At 48.5% G+C, this 27,868-nt stretch overlaps 1 protein-coding gene across 1 annotated transcript in view; it reads left to right on the top strand.

Moving 5' to 3' along the window:
- The window catches only part of LOC147092941 (ADP-ribose glycohydrolase MACROD1-like), a 1,295,420-nt gene that overhangs the window by 970,689 nt on the left and 296,863 nt on the right, over positions 1-27,868 (top strand). The gene's annotated exons all lie outside the window — the stretch shown is intronic.

The raw sequence follows: 27,868 nt of genomic DNA, 5'->3' as shown, positions 1-27,868 counted from the left end.
AGAGAAGAACAGAAGGCACAAACAAAAAGTGTGGATAATAAATATATATATGATAGGGGCCAGGTTATTGTTATGTTCATTAATAAATAGACATTCTTATTATGAACACAGCTAGCTTTTGCTAGACCTTTTATTGAGCACATGTGGACTAGGTACTGTATCTGTAGAGGCTTCCATCTTGACTGCTGCCTTGTGGGTAGCATAGTGCCTCATGGGTAATGTAGTCTTAATATATATACAGCTGGGTAGTGTAGTCTTATACATACAGCTATATACAGCTCTACGCAGCTCTACGGCTCCACCTAGTGTCCACTATAGAATGACATGTTATTGATCACTACATCCCCCTTTCTTTGAGGTTTAACAAAATCAATATCAATCAACTTTCAAGAAAACAATAAAGATAATATCAGTAACACTTTTGTTAGTGCTCTATAAACATAAACATTTTCAAAACAGTCAACACATTTTCAAAGCTTTACATTGTACTCAAAGATTAAGTCTATCAGGCTTTTTTACTTCACGTGTGGATCTTCTCAACACGGGTAAGTCTGATGTGTCTTCATGAGATTGTTCTGGCGGTGAATGACAAGATGCAGTTGCGGCATTGTCATCAATCTGCTCTTGTATAGATCGAGGTCTCCTTGCGATCTTTGCTTGGAGAGGGTTTCAGTGTTTCCTTCACTCTTCATGCCATAACTCTCAATGTAGTCAATGCACTCTCGAAAAACTGCTGGCAGCTGGATCCCATCATACAGCATAGTCCTCTCAGCAGCCTCGGCTAATGGAACACCAAAGATTGGCCTGAGGGAAGAAGGAGTATCCACCGGAACTGCTTCCTGCTCTGGTGCAGGCTTCTTCTTTTTCTTTTTCTCTTTCCACTGCTTAACAACATCTGCTGCGGTTATATCTTTGGACTTTTTCTCCTTGTGTTTTTCCTCTTTGTGCTTTTCTTCCTTTGGCTTCTCTTTGACCTTAAAGTCTTTTTCTTTCTTCTTGGAGAAACTAGGCTTTTTGAAGACATGGATACCCTTTGGCCTTTTCATCCTTGATGGGCTCTCGGCTTCATCACCTGAGTCATCTGGTCTGCTTATGGCACAGTTTATACGGTAGACTCTCTTGACCAGTTCTAAGTCTTTACAAGTTTTGTCACCTAATAGTGAATCAAGTCTTTCAGCCACAACAGAAAACATGAGATGATGCACTTTGTCTTTGACTGTCACTTTAAGTCTGCATACACCTAAGCTATCTATTTTCTGTCCATTATAGTCCTTCAGTAGTACTGACTTTTTCTGTATTTTGGGCTTTTCTTTCATATTGTTAATGTCACTCATACTGATTAAGTTTGCTTTTGCCCCAGTGTCTAGTTTCAAGGTAACTAATGCTCCATTTACCTGCAGTGGGATCATCCATTTGTCCTCTTTTACTGCATTAACTTTATGTTCAGCATTGTCCATTTCTGAGGGCTGCACATTTTCTGTATCCTTTTTGATATTGTCACATGACATCATTCGTACAAAAAATGTCTCACTTAAATCAGTGTCCTCAATTACATTAACTCGTTGTCCTTTCTTAGTTTTTACTTTTGAAAAGCATTGTTTGGCAAAGTGATTCTTTCCATTACACTTTGTGCACATTTTTCCAAACGCTGGGCATTGTTTTAACTGGTGTTTGTAACCACAGCGTTTACAATTAAAAATTTCATCCTCCGATTGCTTTTCATTTCTGTTCTGCCCATGTTTCTTCCCCTTATAGGACACAGCACTGACAGCAGCATTATCACTCATTACAATCGCATCATTATTGATTTCACTGAAAGTCTTCGCGTGCTTTCGAGCTAGCTCGCTGGCTTGGCATATTTTCACCGCATTTTCCAAATTTAGTTCAGTTTCTCTCAACAGACGTTCCCTGACTTTTTTATCATGAATACCAAACACAATCTGGTCACGAATCATGGATGCTTTGAGCTCAGAGAAATTACATGTCTGTGCTTTCAGTTTCAGATCAGTTATAAAGCTATCAAAAGTCTCATTTTGTTGCTGTGTCTGAGAATGGAAGATGTATCTTTCATACGTCTCATTCTTTTTGGGAGAACAATGTGCATCAAATTTCTGTAGCACATCGTCTAATTTGTCTCTGTTCTCCGCTGGATTAAATACAAATGTATTAAATACCTCTATCGCCTGTGGGCCTGCAACCGTAAGCAGCAACGCTATCTTCCTTGCGTCTGGCTTCGTACCGAATCCGATGGCTGCAATGTAGAGTTCGAATTGCTGTTTAAAAGTCTGCCAATTGTAGTCGATTTTTTCTGTGAGTTTCAAACACTCTGGTGTCTTCAAATTCTCCATGTCGCTTTTCACAATTTTCAGCAGATCTTCACCACCCTGGTACCATGTTATGTTCATTAATAAATAGACATTCTTATTATGAACACAGCTAGCTTTTGCTAGACCTTTTATTGAGCACATGTGGACTAGGTACTGTATCTGTAGAGGCTTCCATCTTGACTGATGCCTTGTGGGTAGCATAGTGCCTCATGGGTAATGTAGTCTTAATATATATACAGCTGGGTAGTGTAGTCTTATACATACAGCTATATACAGCTCTACGCAGCTCTACAGCTCCACCTAGTGTCCACTATAGAATGACATGTCATTGATCACTACAGTTATGATCTGAAATTGTTGAACTCTATGTTGAGTCCAGAAGGCTGTAAAGTGCCTAATTGGAAGATGAGGTTCTGTTCCTCGAGCTTACGATGAGCTTCTGTGGAACAATGCAAGAGGACGGTGAGGTGTGAGTGGGAATGGAGCGGTGAATTAAAGTGACAGGCGACCGGAAGCTCGGGGTTCCCCTTACAGACATTCCATGATGCGTTCACTGCGATTGCTTCCCACTGCACTGCACGGAAAAGTTTTGCAGTGTCATAGCCGTTAAATAGTGGAACGTTTCACAGAGGAAATGTTCAATACTTTTTGAACATTTAGGACCTCCGTATGAATGATGTCATCATCGTTGCGCTTCCAGACTAGGGAAGAGCCAAACCTCTTTGCAAAGAAGTCATCAAAAAAAAACCCCGCCATGCTCTGCTCTAAAAATAGAATGATTGTGGAGGGGTGTCCAGAGAATGTAGAGAAGTAACGGAACATGTGGGACGGGAGTGGAGCACCAGGGTCTCGCTTAAAAGCCAGTCTTGGGAATGTGTTGATTGAGTACCAGTGGTAATGTGGCCTGGCAGTTTGCTTCCCACGTTCGCTTTTGCAGGAGATGCAACACCTGCCCTTTTACCTCCTCCCTTCCCACTGTCCAGGGCCCCAAACACCCCTTCCAGGTGAAACGGCGATTTACTTGTACTTCTTGCAATTTAGTATACAGTGTTCGCTGCTCACGATGCGGTCTCCTCTACATTGGGGAGACCAAACACAGATTGGGCGACCGCTTTGCATTCAGTCCGTAAGGGTGACCCCGAGCTTCCGGTCGCCTGTCACTTTAATTCTCCACACCACTCCCACTCTGACCTCTCAGTCCTCGGCCTCTTACACTGTTCCAATGAAGCTCAAGGAACAGCACCGCATCTTTCATGTGGTGGCATCTACACTTAGTCTGCTTCCCACATAAGGGCAGAGAAAGTGAAAAAGATTATTCAAGAATAATCCTCATCACTGCACATATTATAAAGTCTTTCGGAGGCCCCGTCTGCTCTCTCAAGTGGACGTAAAGGATCCCATGGCACTATTTCGAAGAAGAGCAGGGGAGTCCTGGGGCCAATATTTATCCCTCAACCAACATCACTAGAACAGATGATCTGGTCATTATCACATTGATGTGTGTGGGCAAGAACATGGCAAATGGAATATAATATGGAGAAATGTGAAGTTATCAACTTTGGTGGGAAAAATAGAAAAGCAGAGTATTTTTTAAATGGTGAGAGATTGGGAAATGTTGGTGTTCAGAGGGACCTGGGTGTCCTTGTACACGAATCACTGAAAGTTAACATGCAGGTACAGCAAGCAATTAGGAAAGTAAATGGTATGTTGGCCTTTATTACAAGAGGATTTGAGTATAAGAGTAAAGACGTCTTGCTGCAATTATATAGGGCCCTGGTGAGACCACACCTGGAGTATTGTGTACAGTTTTGGTCTCCTTACCTAAGGAAAAAGAAAGACTTGCATTTCTCCCGCGCCTTTCACAACCACCGGACATCTCAAATTGCTTTACAGCCAATGGAATACTTTTTGAAGTGTAGCCACTGTTGTAATGTGGGAAACGCGGCAGCCAATTTGTGCACAGCAAGCTCCCACAAACAGCAACGTGATAATGACCAGAAAATTTGTTTTAGTGATGTTGATTGAGGGATAAATATTGGCCCCAGGAAACCGGGGAGAACTCCCCTGCTCTTCTTCGAAATAGTGGCCGTGGGATCTTTTACGTCCACCTGAGAGAGCAGACGGGGCCTCAGTTTAACGTCTCATCCGAAAGACTTTATAATATGTGCAGTGATGATGATTATTCTTGAATAATCTTTTTCACTTTCTCTGCCGTTATGTGGGAAGCAGACTAAGTGTAGCTGCCACCACATGATGTACTGTGGTATGTTTTCACTCAGCGGATTACCGAGAGAAATAAGTAATATATTTGATGATTTCTTTCCGTTGTCGCTGTTAGCTGCTGTGGTGATGGGGTGCTTGAATTGTCTGAGGAGGGGAAAATGCAATCAGCTTGCCTGTTCCCCTCTGCTGGAAAGTAAGTGTGTGTGTGTGTGTGTGTGTGAGGACAGAATCAAGTTTGCCTGTGATAATGCCCACAGCCTGGCAGCACTGACTGTACAAGTTCACACATGGCCACGGGTGAGCTGCTGGCATGTTTCCAACACCTGTACCCCAGCAAGAGTCAGCACCTTTAGGAGAGCAGAGAGAAATGTGGTTTTAAAAAAAACGCAATTATCCTCCCACATGCCTGCTTCCCTACCGCCCCCCCACCACCCCCCCCCCCGACGCCCCGAGGTAAAAACAAGACTAAATAGATCTACATCAAGCAGTCTTTGTACCAGCATCTTGCAGAGTCATCTGTTTCTCACTGGAAGTGAAGCCCTGCTCAATTGAATGGCACTTATCCAGTTCAAGGGCAATATTGTTGCGTTCTTTTGAAGGATGTGCTCATGAGGGGACCAAATGTAATACATCCAAGTTTGCTGATGATACAAAGCTGGGTGGGAATGTAAGTTGTGAGGAGGATGCAAGGAGGCTTCAAGGGGATATAGACAGGCTGCGTGAGTGGGCAAGAACATGGCAAATGGAATATAATGTGGAGAAATGTGAAGTTTCCACTTTGGTAGGAGAAATAGAAAAGCAGAGTATTTTTTAAATGGTGAGAGATTGGGAAATGTTGGTGTTCAGAGGGACCTGGGTGTCCTTGTACACGAATCACTGAAAGTTAACATGCAGGTACAGCAAGCAATTAGGAAAGCAAATGGTATGTTGGCCTTTATTACAAGAGGATTTGAGTATAAGAGTAAAGACGTCTTACTACAATTATATAGGGCCCTGGTGAGACCACACCTGGAGTATTGTGCACAGTTTTGGTCTCCTTACCTAAGGAAGGATATACTTGCCATAGAGGGAGTGCAGCGAAGGTTCACCAGACTGATTCCTGGGATGGGGGGATTGTCCTATGAGGAGAGATTGAGTAGACTGGGCCTATATTCTCTGGAGTTTGGAAGAATGAGAGGGGATCTCATTGAAACACAAAATACAGGGCTTGACAGGGTAGATGCAGGGAGGATGTTTCCCCCTGGCTGGGGAGTCTTATGTTCTTATGTTTTGGCTCCATTGTCTACTTCCTGGCAGACTGTGCAGTGGTTCTACTTTCTCAGTTCTGGGACCACACCAGTGTTAATAGAGAAGATGGCGGAGTGCCCACAACGTGAGGTGATAAAAAAAAAATCTGAACAAATGTCAGGTTTCACCAAAATGAAAACCACATGTCAAACCCAAAGATGAAAATAAAAGCTAGAAATGCGGGCCAGCTGAAATAAAAAGAGACAATGGTGGAAGTACCACAGTTAGTCCATCACCGGCAGAAAGAGGAAAGACAGCTTAACGTCTTGGGTGGATGCCCTTCACCAGAAGTGGTCCCTTCCCTCTCCAGCCTGGTCATGCCAGCGGCATGCCACCTGGTTCATCTGTTTCTCTTCCAGGTGGGGACTGAGCGACTGTGCATGTCCAGGATTTTCTGGTGTTCTGTCAAGCCCACAGTGGTTGTGCAGCCAATCATCTCTTCTCAGGCGACTAAGCCTGAGATTAGGCGATTAGGCACTTTACAGCCCTCTGGACTGAACATAGAGTTCAACAATTTCAGATCATAACCTCGGCCCCTTTCTTATTTATTTTTTATCCACACTTTTTGTTTGTGTTTTTTTTTCTCTCTCTCTCCCACAGGGCAGCTGTCTTTCATTCTGCCAGCACAATTCACACTTCATGTAGAGTCATCTTTGTTTCTTAACCTGACCCATTACCATCTCCTCTTGCCTTGAATATCTCTTAATGCCTCTTCACTTCTCCTGCCTTCCATCCTATCACAGACCTTCCCTTTTGTTCTTTCATCCCCTCCCCCATTTCCCAGCTCCTGAACTTGCTTTTAAATCTGCTCCTTTTCCTGCTTTTTTCCAGTTCTGACGAAAGGTCTTCGACCTGAAACGTTGACTCTGTTTCTCTCTCCACGGATGCTGCCCTGGCCTGCTGAGTTTTTCCAGCGTTTTCTGTTGTTATTTCAAGCCTTGACCCAGCTTGGCCAAGAGCTGCCAGGTGCCAAGTTTCAGATTCCCAATGGCTATGTCAACTGTAAACTGTGCGGCAGTTTCTCATGCTAGGTTTTGAAAGTTGATCTCCCTCCCAAGGCACCGTCTGTGAACCTTGGTCTGCCTGACACGGACATCTCTAGAGCAGCTGGAATATGTCTTCAGCTGAGAAACAACATTGATTTCTTTTTCTCCAAAGGAACCAGGGAAATTTGTTTGCTGTTGTCACCTTGTCATCCTTTCCTTTCTACCTGATTATCATTAATGATCTTAGCAACTCCATGACAGCAACATCGGGCTAGAACAGACCGCAGGAGCTCTCAAACGCTTGTTGACAGTGCACACACAACAACAATAACATGCCTTTATACAGCGCCTTTAACGTAGTAAAACATCCCAAGGCGCTTCACAAGAGCACAATCAGATAACATTTGACACCGAACCACATAAAGATATTTTAGGACAGGTGGCCAAAAGCTTGTTCAAAGAGGTCGGTTTCAAGGAGCGTCTTAAAGGAGGGAGTGGGAAGGCAGAGAGGTTTAGGGAGGGAATTCCAGAGTTTAGGGCCCAGGCAGCTGAAGGCACGGCCGCCAGTGGTGGAGCGATGGAAATCGAACATAGGCAAGAGGCCAGAATTGGAGGAGCGCAGAGATCTCGGAGGGTTGTAGGGCTGGAGGAGGCTACAGAGATAGGGAGGGGCGAAGAGGCCATGGAGGGATTTGAACACAAGGCTGGTGCCACTGGGCCAGGTGTACCCCCTAACTCCTGATAATTATCTCAGTGCCAACTTGTTGCTATTTTTCTCTCCACACCCATGCCTAAAGGATTGATGCCAGGGATGCTGTTCTGGACCGTGTCTTGTCTGACCATGACCCATTACACTTTGAATTAAGCTCTCGCATTAGTAACGTTTGAGTTTACCCTCTTGGGCCTCATTAATGTTCATCGGACAAATCTTGCTGTTACTAATGGGATCTTGTCCAACATATGCAACAGTTCAATAAACAATGAGATTGGATTATTGGGAAAGTTACAGACAACTTGACTTCAGCATGGAGATTGAAGAGAAAATGTCCCTTAGTCAAGTAATTACTACTAGTCCATATAATTTGTTTGTTTCGAAAGTAACTCCAACCTACCTACCCTTTTTAATCCCTTTTTGTAGCAGTTTGCTTCATTTGGTGGCACTCTTTTTTATTCATTGATGGGATGTGGGCGTCGCTGGCTAGGCCTGCATTTAGTGCCCATCCCTAATTGCCCTTGAGAAGATGGTGGTGAGCCGCCTTCTTGAACCGCTGCAGTCCATATGCTGTAGGTACACCCACAATGCTGTTAGGAAGGGAGTTCCAGGATTTTGTCCCAGCGACAGTGAAGGAACGGCGATACAGGTCCAAGTCAGGATGGTGTGTGGCTTGGAGGGAACTTGTAGGTGGTGATGTTCCCATGCATCTGCTGCCCTTGTCCTTCTAAGTGGTAGAGGTCGCGGGTTTGGAAGGTGCTGTTGAAGGAGCTTTGGCGAGTTGCTGCAGTGCATCTTGTAGATGGTACACACTGCAGCCACAGTGCGCCGGTGGTGGAGGGAGTGAATGTTGAAGGTAGTGGATGGAGTGCCAATCAAGCGGAGGAATGCACAGGACTGGAGCAGACCATTGTGGCCCCTCTGGCCAGTCCCACAGTCTCGGAAGTATATTCCACAATACCTCTTGTGTCCCTCTTAACATAGAAAAAAACATAGAAACATAGAAAAGTAGGAGCAGGAGTCGGCCATTCGAGCCTGCTCCGCCATTCAATATGATCACGGCTGATCCTCTATCTCAATACCATATTCCCGCTCTCTCCCCATACCCCTTGATGTCTTTTGTGTCTAGAAATCTATCTATCTCCTTCTTAAATATATTCAGTGACTTGGCCTCCACAGCCTTCTGTGGTCGAGAATTCCAAAGATTCACCGCCCTCTGAGTGAAGAAATTTCTCCTCATCTCAGTCCTAAATGTCCTACCCCGTATCCTGAGACTGTGACCCCTCGTTCTAGACCCCCCCAGCCGGGAAAAACATCCTCCCTGCATCCAGTCTGTCTAGCCCTGTCAGAATTTTATACGTTTCAATGAGATCCCCTCTCATTCTTCTAAACTCTAGTGAATACAGGCCTAGTCGACCCAATCTCTCGTCATACGACAGTCCTGCCATCCCAGGAATCAGTCTGGTGAACCTTCGCTGCACTCCCTCTATGGCAAGTATATCCTTTCTTAGGTAAGGAGACCAAAACTGCACACAGTACTCCAGGTGTGGTCTCACCAAGGCCCTCTATAGCTGTAGTAAGACATCCTTGCTCCTGTACTCAAATCCTCTTCTTTCAGAGTCAGGAGATTGTAAGTTCAAGCCTCCCCTGAGGACCTGAATGCACAGTCTCCGCTGAGATGGGAGTGCTGCTTTGCCATCGGTGCCAGCCCTCAGATGAGACATTAAACCGAGGGTTCTGCCTGTTTGTTCTTGTGGTTCAGGCGAATGTTAAAAATACCACGGCACTATTCAAAGAGTAGGATGATTTTCTGATGTGAAAGCAAAATACTGCGGATGCTGGAAATCTGAAATAACAACAATAAAAACGCTGGAAAAACTCAGCAGGCCAGGGCAGCATCTGTGGAGCGAGAAACCGAGTCAACGTTTCAGGTCGATGACCTTTCGTCAGAACTGGAAAAAAAGCAGGAAAAGGAATAGATTGTGAAGCAAGTTAGGGGCTGGGAAAAGATTTTCTGATGTCCTGGACATCTGTCACGCATCCAACACCCCCAAAAACAAATTAAATGGTCATTTATTTCATTACAGATTGTGAAATCTTGCTGAGCACACTCTAACCAGCTGTCGCTGCCTATATAACAGTCACTGCACTTCAGAGTAATTCTTTCTTTGTGAAGTGCTTGGAGATGTTTCTCAACAATGTGATAAGATCAGGCAGCAATACCTGGCTTTTGCTTGATGGCCTCTGAAGAGATAAGTCCTGAATGGAGACTGATCCCTAATCCCTTGACTGCTCTTCGCTCTGACAACTGCATTAATACAGTAGTGGATTGCTTTCGCGAAGAGCCAGTACAGACCCGGTGGGCCAAACAGCCTCCTTCTGTGCTTTAAACTTCTGTGGTCCATTCCACTCACGGTATGGGGGGCGATTTCAGCTCAGGGCTGGACCGAGCTGGAAAATATGAATACAGTTCTTTTGGAAATAAAGGGCTCAAATTTCCAAGCCCCGTGGAGGCGGGAGTGGTGGGAAAATTGCAGAATCGGGGGGCAGGAACCCATCCCGCCCCCAACCCGTGCCAATGTTCCAGGAGGCAGGTATCCGACCTGTGCTGGGAGCCGCCTCCCCGAGGCGGGAAGGGGATTAGTGCCAATTAACTGCCTGTTAACAGGTAGTTAACAGGCAGTTTTTGGTCTAATCCCTATTTTTAGCCCTGAAGTGTGGGCTTCCCAACAGCTCCGAACCACGCCAAGTTAACGAGGCGGACCGTCGGTCTGCAGGGGTTGGAGGGGTCGAGATGTCCGTTGTGCAGGTGAGTGATGGGTGCATGTGTGCAGAGGTAAGTGTGTGAGGTAAGTGTCAAGTGTTTTAACAAGTTTTACTTACCTTTACTTTCTCCTGCAGGCTTCCTTCCTTCAGTTCTCAGGAGTCCCTCAGTTCACCGGCACAGAAAGCAGAGTGGCCGCTGAACTGTCAAAAGCTGCAGCATTCTGCTTTCTGGTCTGGAGAGATCTCTAACTGAGTCTGAGTAGAAGGACTCAAGTTAGAAGACAGATTGTCAGTGTTTGACAGCTTCACAGAGCTGTCAGATGCTGATTTTTCATCTGTCAAAAGCTCTTGACAGATGAAATGTCAATCGCTGACGTCACCAGTAACCAGGTGTCCCTTCATTGGCCTGCTGAGCCCGCTGGGCGGGCTTAACAAGGTCAATCAAGGGAAAATCGCGTGGGTTGGCCACAAGTCGATGGAGGCGTGACTACAACCCAAAAAGTGGGAGTCCCGCCTCCATCACGTCCCCATTGACAAAATCCAGCCCTTAGACTTGCATTTCTACAGCGCCTTTTACGACCACCAGACGTCTCAAAGCGCTTTACAGCCAATGAAGTACTTTTTGAAGTGGAGCCACTGTCGTGATGTAGGAAACGCGGCAGCCAATTTTCACACAGCAAGCTCCCACAAACAGCAATGTGATAACGACCAGATCATCTGTTTTAGTGATGTTGAATGAGGGATAAATATTGGCCCCAGGACACCGGGGAGAACTCCCCCTGCTCTTCTTCGAAATAGTGGCCGTGGGATCTTTTACGTCCACCTGAGAGGGCAGACAGGGGCCTCGGTTTAACGTCGCACCCGAAAGACCCAGATCCTCAATCAGATAACAGATCATCTGGACCTCCAGATCCACAGGACTGCAAAATTCATGGTTACATGGAACAAGATTGGTGCCATTCCTAATTAATGTATTTGTTGGAACTGGGCATGTTAAAATCAACAGCAATTCCTTTAACAGAGAAAAACATCACGTCGCACCAATATCCTGTAGATGCATTTAAGGGGAAGCTAGATAAGCACAAGAGAGAAAGGATGAGACGGATCTGCTAATAGGATGAGAATAAAAGGGGTAGGAGACGGCTCGTGTGGAACATAAATGCTGGCATAGACCTGGTGGGCGGACCGATCTGTTTCTGTCTTGTAGGTTCTATGGGGGGAATTTTCCCAGCCCTGAGGAGGCGGGTATGGAGGCGAGACTGCCGGGAAAATGACAAAAACTGGGAGCGGGGACTGACCCCGCTCCCAACTCGCCTCCGTGCCATCTCCCCGGGAGGCGGGTCCCCGAGTTGTGCAGGGACCCGTCTCCTCGAGGCGGGAAGGGGATTAGAGCCAATTAACTGCCTGTTAACAGGTCCTTAACAGGCAGTTTTGAGGCTTTTCCCCATTTTGAGCCTTTTGCTGGGGGCTTCCCGATGGCTGCGACCCTCGCCAGGGTCAGCGAGGCGAGCAGTGGGCCTGCGGGGGCGAGAGGGGGCGAAATGTAAGATGTAGAGGTGAGTGGTGGGTGCAAGCATGGACAGGTAAGTATGAGAGGTGAGTGTAAAGTGTTGGAAAAAGTTTCCTTACTTTTGCTTCTTTCTGCAGGCTTCAACCGTTGAGTATCCGGAGGTGCCTCACCTCAATGGCACAGATGACAGAATGGCTGCTGCATTCTCAGATGCTGCAGCCATCTGCTTTCTGCTGAGGAGAGAAGTCTTGGTGAGCCTTTGTGCAAGGGCTCACCTTAGAACAGAGATTGTCAGGGTTTGACAGCTTCTCAAAGCTGTCAAACACTGACATAGAAACATAGAAACATAGGAGATAGGAGCAGGAGTAGGCCATTCGGCCCCTCGAGCCTGCTCCGCCATTTAATGAGATCATGGCTGATCATCCAAATTCTGTACCCTGTCCCTGCTTTCTCCCCATATCCCTTGATCCCCTTAGCCTTAAGAAATATATCTAACTCCTTCTTGAATATATTTAATGAATTGGCCTCAACTGTCTTCTGTGGTATAGAATGCCACAGGTTCATCACTCTCTGGGTGAAGAAATTCCTCCTCATCTCAGTCCTAAATGGCTTACCCCTTATCCTTAGACTGTGACCCCTGGTTCTGGACTCCCCGCCATCAGGAACATCCTTCCTGCATCTAGTCTGTCTAGTCCTGTTAGAATTTTATAAGTTTCAATGAGATCCCCTCTCATTCTTCTAAACTCCAGCGAGTATAAGCCCAATCGACCCAATCTCTCCTCATACGTCATTCCTGCCATCCCAGGTATCAGCCTGGGGAATCTTCGCTGCACTCCCTCCATGGCAAGAACATGTTTCCTCAGATAAGACGACCAAAACTGCACACAATACTCAAAAATTTTTCGACAGCTGAAGCGTCATACGCTGACGTCATCTGTCACCGGCTTTCCCTTAACTGGCAGGTAAGGGTGGGCTTAACAAGGTCAATCAAGGGAAAATAGCGTGCATTCATCAGATGTCGCTGGGGCCGGGGCTAGAACCCAGACGGCATCAGTCCCGCCCCCAACTTGTCTCGGCTGGCAAAATCCAGCCCTTTGTCATTCAGTAGTGGACACTCTGCTAATATCCAGGAAATCTACTTCAAATGAGTGAGATTGATTTTGAAGGAAGATTGTACAAATTTCAGTAACATTCTTCTCCCCACCTTCTCTCTGAGGAAGTGACTTCCTGTCATTCTTCCCCCTGATGACATTAAGGAAGTTATGATGAACCTTTATAAAACACTGGTTCGGCCTCAACTGGAGTATCTGGACCAATTCTGGGCACCGCACTTTAGGAACGATGTCAAGGCCTTGGAGAGGGTGCAGAAAAGATTTACGAGAATGGTTCCAGGGATGATGGACTTCAGTTACGTGGATAGACTGGAGAAGCTGGGATTGTGCTCCTTGGAGCAGAGAAGGTTGAGAGGAGATTTGATAGAGGTGTTCAGTATCATGAGGGGTCTGGACAGAGTAGATAGGGAGAAACTGTTCCCATTGGCAGAAGGGTCAAGAACCAGAGGACACAGATTTAAGGTGATTGGTAGAAGAACCAAAGGTGACATGAGAGAAAACCTTTTTACGTAGCGAGTGGTTGGGGATCTGGAATGTGCTGCATGAAAGGGCGGTGGAGGCAAATTCAATCACAGCTTTCAAAAGGAGAATCGGATAAGTACCTGAAGGAAAAAAATTATCAGGGCTACAGGGAAAGGGCAGGGGGGTGGGACTAGCTGAAGTGCTCTTGCAGAGAGCCGGCACGGGCTGGACAGGCCGAATGGCCTCCTTCTGTGCTGTAACCGTTCTATGATGCGAAGATGTGAAGCGTGTCCAGTTGACTGTCAAACAGTCAAAGAGAGCAAGTTTCTTACCCTCTATACATGTGTATTCACCCTGTATAGTACGAGAGTCCAGGCAGGTCCGCATCATGCTTACCGCACACATCACTCCATACTCTGATCTATCTACCTAACCCAAGAGAAATTCTTTTTAAAGTATTATTTATTGAATTATTTCTATTTATTCACTCCAGTTTAGTATTTTGACTTTATATATTTCAAACATCTCTTTCTGTCCAGTCCCCGGAAGTTATTGTAGGTGTCAGCCGTGGCTCAGTGGGTATCTCTCTCTCTCTCTCTCGCCTCTGAGTCGGAAGGTTGTGGGTTCAAGTCCCACTCCAGAGACCTGAGCACAAAAATCTAGGCTGACACTCGAAGGGGCAGTACTGAGGGAGCGCCGCACTGTCGAAGGGGCAGTACTGAGGGAGCGCCGCACTGTCGGAGGGGCATTACTGAGGGAGCGCCGCACTGTCGGAGGGGCAGTGCTGAGGGAGCGCTGCACTGTCGGAGGGGCATTACTGAGGGAGCGCCGCAGTGTCGGAGGGGCAGTGCTGAGGGAGCGCCACACTGTCGGAGGGGCAGCACTGAGGGAGTGCCGCATTGTCGGAGGGGCAGTACTGAGGGAGCACTGCACTGTCGGAGAGGCAGTACTGAGGGAGCGCCGCACTGTCGGAGGGGCAGTACTGAGGGAGCGCCGCACTGTCGGAGGGGCAGTACTGAGGGAGCGCCGCACTGTCCGAGAGGCAGTACTGAGGGAGTGCCGCACTGTCGGAGGGGCAGTACTGAGGGAGCGCTGCATTGTCGGAGGGGCAGTACTGAGGGAGCACTGCACTGTCGGAGAGGCAGTACTGAGGGAGCGCCGCACTGTCGGAGGGGCAGTGCTGAGGGAGCGCCGCACTGTCGGTTGGGCATTACTGAGGGAGCGCTGCACTGTCGGAGGGGCAGTACTGAGGGAGCGCCGCACTGTCCGAGAGGCAGTGCTGAGGGAGCGCCGCACTGTCGGAGGGGCAGTACTGAGGGAGCGCCGCATTGTCGGAGGGGCAGTACTGAGGGAGCACTGCACTGTCGGAGAGGCAGTACTGAGGGAGCGCTGCACTGTCGGAGGGGCAGTACTGAGGGAGTGCCGCACTGTCGGAGGGGCAGTACTGAGGGAGCGCCACACTGTCGGAGGGGCAGTACTGAGGGAGCGCCGCGCTGTCGGAGGGGCAGTACTGAGGGAGCGCCGCACTGTCGGAGGGGCAGTACTGAGGGAGCGCCGCGCTGTCGGAGGGGCAGTACTGAGGGAGCGCCGCACTGTCGGAGGTGCCGTCTTTCGGATGAGACATTAAACCGAAGCCCCGTCTGCTCTCTCATGTGGAGGTAAAAGATCCCACGGCCACTATTTGAAGAAGAGCAGGGGAGTTCTACCCTGACCAATATTTATCACTCAACCAACATCATTATCACATTGCTGTTTGTGGGAGCTTGCTGTGCGCAAATTGGCTGCCGCGTTTCCCACATTTCAACAGTAACTACACTTCATAAAGTACTTCATTGGCTGTGAAGCGCTTTGGGACGTCCTGAGGTGGTGAAAGGCGTGGGAGAAATGCAAGTTCTTCCATTCTAAAAATTACAAACTGGAGCCTACAATTATTTGAATATGTACTTGCTTTTTCTGGCTGCTGCCTTTCCTGGTTTGCTTTTCTTTGGGGGGTGGAATGGAGCTTTTACCAGGGAACAGAAGGAAGCTGACTTAAATTCCATTCAGTGACGGGTGACTTCTATCTTGTGTTCTTCACTGCGGCTTGCAATGACTCAGATCCCGTTGAAGGTGAGATGTGTCGCAGACGTTGAAGCTGTAAAGAGGAGGAATTGCACAAAGGACTGTCAGATCTAAGTGACTCAAAGAGTGCTTAAAAACTCGCGATTGGCGACTCGAACATAGAACAAGACATAACCAGCAGGCAAAAAAACCTGTAGAACCGTTGGAGACTGTTAATTGGGCTGACTGGAAGAAAGGGAAGTCATCCTGATATCAGAATGCCCTCATTAAGTAAAAGCAATCAGTTTTTTTTATTTTAAATGCAGAGTCAACTGATGCACAAGGAAAAGTCTCCATTAAAGGAATGACCCTTATTTACAGGTAACGATCTAACAAAGCTCTCGCAGCAGAATAATACATTGTGGGTTGCATGATATAATGAAATAAAGTAGCTCCTGAGTCACCATGAGGACTGTGGCAGGCGATCCACTAGCGTATTATATTTTGCAGTGCAGCATTCCCTGCGAGCCCCCTTCATGCCTTCATTTATTTAAGTCACCACCCCCTCCCCCCCCCCCTGCACCCCATCCCTTTACGACACTGACTGCTCTCTTCTCCCCCTCTCCTCTCCTCTCCCAATATCTTCTCTCCCCTCCTCAGCTGAAGACACGTGACTCTTGCTGGGGTGTGGCTCCACGCCCGCCGGCAGCCCTCCTGTACCTCACCCGGGTCGTCACGCCGCATGTGATAAATCTGCCGGGCAAGAAAGGCTGCTCAAAAGACAACCGATTGCTGGGGTTTTTTTAATTCGTTTTTATGGGATGTGGGAGTCGCTGGCAAGGCCCAGCATTTATTGCCCATCCCTAACCGCCCTTGAGAAGGTGGTGGTGAGCCGCCTTCTTGAACCGCTGCAGTCCGTGTGGTGAAGGTGCTCCCACAGTGCTGTTAGGGAGGGAGTTCCAGGATTTTGACCCAGCGATGATGAAGGATCGGCCGATATACTTCCAAGTCAGGATGGTGTGTGACTTGGAGGTGGTGGTGTTCCCATGCTCCTGCTGCCCTTGTCCTTCTAGGTGGAAGATGTTGCAGGTTTGTGAGGTGCTGCCGAAGAAGCCTTGGTGAGTTGCTGCAGTGCATCTTTTAGATGGTACACACTGCAGCCACGGTGTGCCGGTGGTGGAGGGAGTGAATGTTTAAGGTGGTGGATGGGGTGCCGATCAAGCGGGCTGCTTTGTCCTGGATGGTGTCGAGCTTCTTGAGTGTTGTTGGAGCTGCACTCATCCAGGCAAGTGGAGAGTATTCCATCACACTCCTGACTTGTGCCTTGTAGATGGTGGAAAGGCTTTGTAGAGTCAGGAGGTGAGACACTCGCCGCAGAATACCCAGCCTCTGACCTGCTCTTGTTACCACATTATTTATGTGGCTGGTCCAGTTAAGTTTCTGGTCAATGGTGACCTTCAGGATGTTGATGGTGGGGGATTCGGCGATGGTAATGCTGTTGAATGTCAAGGGGAGGTGGTTAGACTCTCGCTTGTTGGAGATAGTCATTGCCTGGCACTTCTGTAGCGCGAATGTTACCTGCCATTTATCAGCCCAAGCCTGAACGTCGTCCAGGTCTTGTTGCATGCGGGCATGGACTGCTTCATTATCTGAGGAGTTGTGAATGGCGCTGAACACTGTGCAGTCATCAGCGAACATCTGTGATTGAGCTTTGATGGGTTAGGATTAAGGCCAGTGGCCTTTATTTATATTATGCGGTCGGTACAGTTGAGGGAGCTATTTGGCCAATCTCAGCTAAAACGTCTGGAATGAAAACCTTACAGACTCCCATCATATCATCTAACTGGCTCCCAGTTTCACCTTCAGAACCCTACCTGGAAGGCCACTGTAAGTGTAAGTGTCCCTGGCATGTGTCTTTCCTTTCACTACTTTTAGTTCTCTTTCTCCTCATTCTAGCATCCTGGCACGTGCTCCAGGTTAACCTGACTTGTGAGGAAGGGTCAGCGTGAGCCACACCTTCCCCTCTCCGCAGACGCTGCCTGACCGGCCGAGTGTTTGCAGCATTTTCTGTTTGTCGGTCGGAAGGCTAAGCTACTCTTCTTACTGTCTGCACAGACAAACACTTCATGTTGTGACTGCAGCTATTGCAGTTCTCCTGCTCAGCTACACACTCTGCGTGGCGATGTGGCGCTCCTGAAGCAGCTCTCTGCTTTCAGCAGGTCTTCAGCCAATACATTCTCGTAGCCCCAGCAGCATCTTGGAGTACATGTCTATAATGAGTCATCCAGCACGGCCCCGATCCTGATTTCAGCCAAGTATTTGCGGGGGAAGCAGTGAACAGGGCAAAGGTCAGAGGGAGGCTTGTCCGTGAGCTACTCCAGCACACCTCTCTCTGTGGCCGCTTTCAAAACAGCACGAGCTGTGGCCAGGGGGCAAGTCAGGCTCCAGTTCAACAATGGCACAGGGAGGGAGGGCAAGAGCAGAAAATAACAATTTTTAGAAAAGGGACATTACATAAAATAGTTAACAGATAATTGAAACTCTTTTGCCTTTGATGTTTGGGACAAAACAGTGTTACAACTGTGGCACTGTGGTGGAGTAAACCACTGGTGGGCTCTACTGCCCGTATCCTAACTCGCACCAACATATCAATCGACTAACATCGTTAAAACAGATGATCTGGTCATTATCACATTGCTGTTTGTGGGAGCTCGCTGTGCGCAAATTGGCTGCTGCGTTTCCTACATTACAACAGTGAGCACACTTTAAAAAGAGTACTTCATTGGCTGTAAAGCGCTTTGCAACGTCCTGAGGTGGTGAAAGGGGCGGGAGAAAAGCAAGACTTTCTTTTAACACAATGGGAAATCAGATAGTATGTCAGCAGTACATTAAGCCTTGTGTATGGTGCTTTGGGTCCTGTACTCCGGGCTTTATACAGTCCTGTACTCTGGGCTTTATACAGTCTGTACACCGGGCTTTATACAGTCCTGTACTCCGGGCTTTATACAGTCCTGTACTCCGGTCTTTATACAATCCTGTACTCTGGGCTTTATCTGGGCTTTATACAGTCCTGTACTCCGGGCTTTATACAGTCCTGTACTCCGGGCTTTATACAGTCCTGTACTCCGGGCTTTATACAGTCCTGTACTCGGGGCTTTATACAGTCCTGTACTCGGGGCTTTATACAGTCCTGTACTCGGGGCTTTATACAGTCCTGTACTCCGGGCTTTATACAGTCCTGTACTCGGGGCTTTATACAGTCCTGTACTCAGGGCTTTATACAGTCCTGTACTCCGATCTTTATACAGTCCTGTACTCCGGGCTTTATACAGTCCTGTACTCCGGGCTTTATACAGTCCTGTACTCGGGGCTTTATACAGTCCTGTACTCGGGGCTTTATACAGTCCTATGCTCCGATCTTTATACAGTCCTGTACTCCGATCTTTATACAGTCCTGTACTCCGGGCTTTATACAGTCCTGTACTCCGATCTTTATACAGTTCTGTACTCTGGGCTTTATACAGTCCTGTACTCCGGGCTTTATACAGTCCTGTACTCTGGGCTTTATACAGTCCTGTACTCTGGGCTTTATACAGTTCTGTACTCCGGGCTTTATACAGTCCTGTACTCTGGGCTTTATACAGTCCTGTACTCCGGGCTTTATACAATCCTGTACTCTGGGCTTTATACAGTCTGTACACCGGGCTTTATACAATCCTGTACTCCGGGCTTTATACAGTCCTGTACTCTGGGCTTTATACAGTCCTGTACTCTGGGCTTTATACAGTCCTGTACTCCGGGCTTTATACAGTCCTGTACTCTGGGCTTTATACAGTCCTGTACTCGGGGCTTTATACAGTCCTGTACTCTGGGCTTTATACAGTCTTGTACTCGGGGCTTTATACAATCCTGTACTCCGGGCTTTATACAGTCCTGTACTCCGGGCTTTATACAATCCTGTACTCCGGGCTTTATACAGTCCTGTACTCCGGGCTTTATACAGTCCTGTACTCCGGGCTTTATACAGTCCTGTACTCTGGGCTTTATACAGTCCTGTACTCCGGGCTTTATACAGTCCTGTACTCCGGGCTTTATACAATCCTGTACTCGGGGCTTTATACAGTCCTGTACTCCGGGCTTTATACAATCCTGTACTCTGGGCTTTATACAGTCCTGTACTCTGGGCTTTATACAATCCTGTACTCCGGGCTTTATACAGTCCTGTACTCTGGGCTTTATACAGTCCTGTACTCCGGGCTTTATACAGTCCTGTACTCTGGGCTTTATACAGTCCTGTACTCCGGGCTTTATACAGTCCTGTACTCGGGGCTTTATACAGTCCTGTACTCTGGGCTTTACACAGTCCTGTACTCTGGGCTTTATACAGTCCTGTACTCTGGGCTTTATACAGTCCTGTACTCTGGGCTTTATACAATCCTGTACTCTGAGCTTTATACAGTCCTGTACTCTGGGCTTTATACAGTCCTGTACTCTGGGCTTTATACAGTCCTGTACTCGGGGCTTTATACAGTCCTGTACTCTGGGCTTTATACAGTCCTGTACTCCGGGCTTTATACAGTCCTGTACTCCGGGCTTTATACAGTCCTGTACTCCGGGCTTTATACAGTACAGTCCTGTACTCGGGGCTTTATACAGTCCTGTACTCGGGGCTTTATACAGTCCTGTACTCCGGGCTTTATACAGTCCTGTACTCGGGGCTTTATACAGTCCTGTACTCCGGGCTTTATACAGTCCTGTACTCCGGGCTTTATACAGTCCTGTACTCCGGGCTTTATACAGTCCTGTACTCCAGGCTTTATACAGTCCTGTACTCGGGGCTTTATACAGTCCTGTACTCTGGGCTTTATACAATTCTGTACTCTGGGCTTTATACAATTCTGTACTCCGGGCTTTATACAGTCCTGTACTCCGGGCTTTATACAGTCCTGTACTCCGGGCTTTATACGGTCCTGTACTCCGGGCTTTATACGGTCCTGTACTCCGGGCTTTATACAGTCCTGTACTCCGGGCTTTATACTGTCCTGTACTCCGGGCTTTATACAGTCCTGTACTCGGGGCTTTATACAGTCCTGTACTCTGGGCTTTATACAGTCCTGTACTCCGGGCTTTATACAATCCTGTACTCCGGGCTTTATACAGTCCTGTACTCCGGGCTTTATACAGTCCTGTACTCCGGGCTTTATACAGTCCTGTACTCCGGGCTTTATACGGTCCTGTACTCCGGGCTTTATACGGTCCTGTACTCCGGGCTTTATACGGTCCTGTACTCCAGGCTTTATACGGTCCTGTACTCCGGGCTTTATACAGTCCTGTACTCTGGGCTTTATACAGTCCTGTACTCCGGGCTTTATACAGTCCTGTACTCGGGCTTTATACAGTCCTGTACTCCGGGCTTTATACAGTCCTGTACTCCGGGCTTTATACAGTCCTGTACTCCGGGCTTTATACAGTCCTGTACTCCGGGCTTTAGACAATCCTGTACTTAGCACAGTTGCAGTTTGTCATAAATCTGGGCGGTTGTTATTTTGTGCAGTGACAGAAGTTTGCTCGTCAGCTTTTTAAAAAGAATATTTCTGCCAAAAAGTTAATTGTATAAATAAATAAGGATTAATCAATGCAGGAGTTTTTCCATTATCACTGAGCGACAATCTGGGCAGTTCACGGATGGTTTGATTGTGCTGTTCTGTTCTGTTACATTCAACGATTATCAATTAACAGTCCATCACTTTTCATTTTCGGCCATTGCAGGGCCATGCCTCTCCTTCGGGCTGGACCCGATGGCATCAGAATTGTAACGTGTTGCTCACTCACAAACGCTAACCTTCCCACCTCAGGACAGCAAGCAGTCGCTTTTTCCGTAGATGGAGGATATGCCTTTTGTACGATTTTCATCTACTCCCCAATTAGCTCTCCGCACGATTCAGTGGGTAAATACACGGCACTAAACTAGTTTCACATTCAACCTTTAGTCTGTGTTGAGTTAACTGGGCCAGCAGTTGGGATGCAACAAATGGCCTCAGCAGCACCCCCGCCACCGCCCCCCCCCGCGCTCAAAAAGAAAGATGATGAGCCAGGGTTGCAATTCCTGATCATTATCCTGTGATGCCCCTGCGTGCGAGCATTGGTACGGGGACGGAGTGAAGCCTTTGCCACTCATTCTCCAAGGTCACCCGTGAAGGATGGCCACTTGGGGGCGAAACACAAGTGGGTGACTCCAGGAGAGACTGAGGGGGAGAAATTCAGTTGCTTTGCGCCTCCTGTTAGCACTCTAAGAGGGCCCTAAGAGGGCGCTAACGGGGCGCGAACCAGCTAGCGCCCGGGCGTGGCGATGTTAGCGCCACTTGCGAAATTGACCAGTCGTTTTGCGGCTGGGCTAAACACTACCCCCACGACCCCCTGCGCCCGCAGATCGTGGCGTCAGTCAAGCGTGCAACGCCCCGGTGGTGCTCCAGACCTGATATTGAGTTGCGCCCCCTGCCTTAGCGCCTGCCGCTAGGAACGACAGGTAGAGGGGAACATTTTCAAGTCGGGATGGGGCTGGGGGAGCGCTATTTAAAGGCGGGCCTTTTCCTGTCGGCAAAATGTTTGGTTTTAACGCTGTCCTAAAGAGATTTGGCCCTCAGCACCACTTTTGAGGTTCCTAAGTGCCGAGCTCTTTCCCTGGGCCTATCCATTAGTGCTTCCAACACAATTGCTTTGGAGGTCTCTCCAGGCCGAGATTCAAGGCTGTAATGAGCAGGGAGTGGCTGGCCAGCAAGATGGACCCTCCCCTTTAAGAACTGGCCGGCACAAGTCTTTCTGGCTTCCATGGTAACGGACATTGCCTGAGCTTCGGTAGCGTTCTGAGGTAGCGCCTCGCTCCCAGATGTTTGCGCCTTAAGAGAGGTGTGTAGCACATGATTTAACACTCAAATCACCTCCAGGGGGGCGATAGAGACGAATTTTGCAGTCGGAGGCGATAATTAGCGCCGGGTGTTAAAGTTTGCGCCCGGCCGATATTAGCGCCCCAAAATGGGCGATACCCAATTTTTCCCCCTAAAAAGAGTATGCTGCTCCACGGGGTACTTTTCAAAGCCACGAGCTCCATGAAGGCCTACTGGTGTGGGATCTGCTGTGCTTCCTGTGTTGGGACTGCCCTTTGCTGTTCCTCTGTACGCGGTGTGGTCAGGCTACAGCCATTGTGTTGTATGTAGCCCACAGGCCCTGGCAAGATAGCCCATAAATCCCAGGCAGCGCAGGTCTGTTTGTGTTATTACTGCTTCTCACTGGTTTGCCGTGTTTGAATTTTCTAGTCTTGAATGTTTGGAAAGGACTGTTACCCCATTGGTGGATAAATCCTAAGTCAGACGGCATTACCATCGCCGAATCCCCCACCATCAACATCCTGGGGGGGGGTCACCATTGACCAGAAACTTAACTGGACCAGCCACATAAATACTGTGGCAACAAGAGCAGGTCAGAGGCTGGGTATTCTGCGGCGAGTGTCTCACCTCCTGACTCCCCAAAGCCTTTCCACCATCTACAAGGCACAAGTCAGGAGTGTGATGGAATACTCTCCACTTGCCTGGATGAGTGCAGCTCCAACAACACTCAAGAAGCTCGACACCATCCAGGACAAAGCAGCCCGTTTGATCGGCACCCCATCCACCACCTTAAACATTCACTCCCTCCACCACCGGCGCACTGTGGCTGCAGTGTTGACCATCTACAAGATGCACTGCAGCAACTCACCAAGGCTTCTTCGACAGCACCTCCCAAACCCGCAACCTCTTCCACCCAGAAGGACAAGGGCAGCAGGCGCATGGGAACACCACCACCTCCAAGTTCCCTTCCAAGTCACACGCCACCATCCTGACTTGGAAATATATCGGCCGTTCCTTCATCATCGCTGGGTCAAAATCCTGGAACTCCCTCCCTAACAGCACTGTGGGAGTACCTTCACCACACGGACTGCAGCGGTTCAAGGCGGCGGCTCACCACCACCTTCTCAAGGGTGATTAGGGATGGGCAATAAATGCCGGCCTCGCCAGCGACGCCCAGATCCCATAAAACGAATAAAAAAAGTGACCCAATGCTTGGTGAAAGAGGTAGGTTTTAAGCAACATCTTAAAGCAGAAGTGAGAGTGTTGAAGGGGTTCGGGGAGGGAATTCCAGAGCTTAGGCCCGAGACGGCTGAAGGCAGGGCCACCAATGGTGGGGCGCAGGAAGTGGGAGATGCACAAGAGGCCAGAGTTGGAACAACACAAGAGTTCTCGAAGGGTTGTAAGAGGTTACAGAGATAGGGAGGAGCGAGGCCATGGAGGGCTTTGAACACGAGGATGTGAATTTTAAAATCGAGGCGTTGCTGGAGCGGGAGCCAATGTAGGTCAGCGAGCACAGGGTGGGTGATGGGTGAATAGGAGCTGATGCGAGTTAGGACACGGGGCAGCAGAGTTTTGGATGAGCTCATGGTCACAGAGTGTGGGCGATGGGAGGCCAGCCAGGAGTGAGTCCGGAGGTAACAAAGGCACGGATGCGGGTTTCAGCAGCAGCTGGGCTGAGGCAGGGGGCTGAGACGGGCGATGTTACAGAGCTGGTAACAAGCGGTTATAGAAGGCCTTCCCGTGTCACAGCGAGAGAAAGTTTCTGACAGAAAATATCTAAGTGGGCAGCAGAGGCTCCGTCTGGAACTGCAGAGAGTGCCGTGGGCCTCCCGTTTATCCGTTTTATTTTACGAATTAGGTTTACAAGAATTTATTGGATCTAACTTCACATCCAAACAGTTACACTCGTGTCTGCTTTATTGTGGCTTTGATGGTTTATACCTCAAACATGTTCAGCTTATGTGAAAACTTTAAGCTCAACAGTACACCTATCTTTTTTATGTGACACTTCGAAGGTTGCAGATTGCAGAGTTTCAGCGGGTAACAGATGAAGCTGGAATAGGGCAAGGAAGTGAGATGTTTCCTGGAGATCTGATCTATGAGAGAGAAAGATATCAAATCAAACAAAAGAAGAAGTTGAATGGAATAAGAAAAAAGTGAAAATAACAACAGAAAACGCTGGAAAAACTCAGCAGGCCAGGCAACATCCGTGGAGAGAGAAACAGAGTTAACGTTTCAGGTCGAAACCCTGAGTTCTGTAGAAGGGTTTCGACCCGAAACGTTGACTCTATGGGGTTGATTTTAACTCAGCCGTGAGGCGGGCTTTGAGGCATGTGGGGTGTTAAAATCGCAAAAGCTGGCCGTCGGGACCCCCCCCGCCTGATTCCTGACCCCGAGCCATTTTAACTCAGGCGTGTCTGATGGTCCCGAATCAGTCCCGCCTCCAACAGGCGGGACTGGTCTTTAAGGCCCTTAATCAGCAATAATGGCCTTTATAATCCCATTTCAACAGGCCCTTGCATTTTTAACCCTTTTCCCACGTAAAACACACCTGGTGGGATCACACCTGTGAAACCTGGCGTGAGCACTATTGGCTTGCTGACTATCAGCTGCAGGTCAACCATTAAAGAGGAGATTTGATCAGTCATCATTTGCAGGTGGCAGGACTTTGTTGTTTCAGGCCTGGGGCAACTTTTACCAGGCTTAACCACACCTGTGGAAGGTTGGAGCCTCACACACATCTCCAGTGTGACCTCCTGGGAAACCCCGCTCGCCACCTTCACTCAGCGATTCCTCAATGGAGGCATATACCAGAAGCATGGGAGCCATTTATTTCCTTCCCTTCTGGGCATTAGATGAGCTTGAACACCAGCCACGGCACCAGCAGAACCAGGAACAACAGCAGCAGCAACAGGGGTGCCAGGCTGCTGCTCACCCACCTGAAGCTGCACAGGCCAGAAGGGGCCAGTGCCTGGAAGTGGCTTGAGAGCACCTTGCTGCACATCAGAGGGCCATGGGGACCCGTATCTGCACTGGCAGTCCTACTCAGAAGGACTTCCATGAAAGTCTGGTTTCTCTGTTCAATAGATGCCCATTGCTCCTCAAGAGATGTCATTCTATTATGAACACTCACCATGTTTTCCATACCCTGGTGACTTATCTCCTCCATGGAGGTTGCCATCCTTTCCATGGTGATGCATTCATGCGCCAATGACTCCACAAAGCCTCTGCTCATGTTCGCTATGGACTCCTCCATTCGTTCCACACTCACATCGACCCTGGAGACAAAACCTGCCAGAGACTCCTGCATCTGTTCCCGGAGTTCCAGCCCTGCTGATCTTATGGATGGACCCAGAGGCAGAGGGTCGACATGCAGCTGAGCCGAGCTGGCAGAATCCTGCGCCCTCCGACTAGCACTCTCCACTGCTGTCCCTGTCTCCACAATCTGCTGATGCTCACTTGTGAGCTGTGATACACCAGGTGACAACACTACTCCATGTCCCAAAGGTCCCACTGAGGTGTGAGTGTCTGCACTGGTGCTGGGTGCACTGAATTCTGCTGACGCTGCGCCCTCAGAGGTTGCAGATTCCTCTGAGGAGTCTGGAAGCTCAGGCTCTTCCTCCTGGACATTGGGGACGGGGGCTCTCGATGGTCCTGTGGGGGAGTAAAGGAAAGAGTTAGAGATGTGAGGTCAAGGTTACATGCACATTGCATATTGCAGATGATCATAGGCCCATCTGTTATAGCTTCAGAATCATTATCAGCGACTCATGCAATGTCAATGAGAGAGATGGAAAACTATTCTGTCACCAGCTTGCTGTGATGCACCCGTCTGTCCGTCCCCCACTTGCGCCTCATCCTCCAGTCCTACGATCTCCAGGACCGCCTCCTCCCAGGGGGTGAGGTGGGCTACTGAGGGTGGCCCTCCTCCTGTCCTCGCTCGTTCTCTTTTATTGTGAGCTCTCTTTTCCTGCAATGACGGAGACAGGTGGAGTTTGAGGGAGAATGAAGGAGTGAGTGTAGAGATTGCATAGCATAGCTGCTTAGAAGGAAACAAAGATGGAGTGAGGTGGCAAGACCAAGGGCCCTCCCTGTGTGTTGTCAGTTGTTTTCATAGCATCACAGTGATAGGGAGTGAGGGCTGCATAGTCGAATAGTTAGGTGAATGTGACCATAGAGAGAAAGGGAATGGGTAAGGGTGCATGGATGTCAGTGTCAAGTGGAATGTGGAGGAAGAGGTTGCTAAAGCTGAGTGCTGGTGAGGAAAGGCAATGGGGATCAGATTGAGAGTGATGGGAAATTCATACTCACTTTTCCAGTGCGCTGAAGGTCATGAAATCTCTTCCTGCACTGTATCCTGGTTCTGCGGGTAGCCAATAAGGAGTTGACCTCCTCTGCCACTTGCAGCCATGCAGCCTTTGTCTGCTGGGGAGGTATCTTCCTCCCTGATGAAGGGAAGAGCACCTCCTTGTGAGCTCTTGCTCCCTCCACTAAAGCCTGCAGGGTAACGTCATCAAAATGGGGTGCAGACCTCGGTCTTTCTCTGGCCATTCTGCTTCCAACTCAGTGTATCAGCAAATGCCAAAAGGTTGGCAGCCTGCAGAAGAAGCAAGGCTTGTTGCAGACCCTAAATGCAGCAGCAATAATGACGTCATATTATGCGACTTTCAGATTGGAAATACTCATTTGCCAAGGGTTCCCACACGTTGGAAATCAATTGGCCAATTGAGTTAAAATTGCATCAATCTCACACACCCATTTAGATTCGTGTGGGAAACTCCAAATTCGGGGAATCCGACAATTCCCCGCACCTGAGTTAAAATTGACCCCTATTTCTCTCTCCACAGATGTTGCCTGGCCTGCTGAGTGTTTCCAGCGTTTTCTGTTGTTATTTCAGATTTCCAGCATCTGCAATATAAGGTGAGGTGGGGGGCGTGGGGACGCCTTTCACTCACTTCCTGATTTACCTTGTCTCCTCGTTTACTTATTGCAACCCTGGTGGTGTCCCGCACTGTGGGCCTTGGCCCTTCACCAAGGTTTCTCAATTCAGGAGAAATGATTTGCAGATTTTTATGTGCAGCAGAAACAAGACAGAGCAGAGACTCCTGGGTGAATCCTTGTTCTGTGCTGAATTAGCTAATTTCAGGCAGCTGTTGGGGTGCTGGGACTGGACTTGGTCCCCTGTGCTGAATTAGCTCATTTCAGGCAGCTGTTGGGGTGCTGGGACTGTACTTTCTTTTGGTGCAGTCACTGCTGTAATGTAGGAAACAAGTTATTTTCAGTTCCTGCTCCTGATCATTACCCAGTAATCCCCTGTGTGAGTGTGTGTGTGTGTGTGTGAGTGAGCGTGGAGAGTGTGTGTGAGTGTGTGTGTGTGAGAGAGTGTGTGTGTGTGTGTGAGAGTGAGTGTGTGTAAGATGTGTGTGTGTCTGAGTGAGTGTGTGTGAGAGTGTGTGAGTGAGAGTATGTGTGTGTGAGTGTGTGTGTGTGAGAGTGTGTGAGTGAGTGTGTGTGTGAGTGTGTGTAAGATGTGTCTGTGTGTCTGAGTGAGTGTGTGTG

Source organism: Somniosus microcephalus, unplaced genomic scaffold, assembly GCF_052327205.1.
Source record: "Somniosus microcephalus isolate GS21.2 unplaced genomic scaffold, FLI_Smic_1.0 unresolved_chr2, whole genome shotgun sequence".
Classification (NCBI taxonomy): domain Eukaryota; kingdom Metazoa; phylum Chordata; class Chondrichthyes; order Squaliformes; family Somniosidae; genus Somniosus; species Somniosus microcephalus.
Note: the sequence above shows the minus strand (reverse complement) of the source record. Positions and strands in the feature narration are given on the sequence as shown.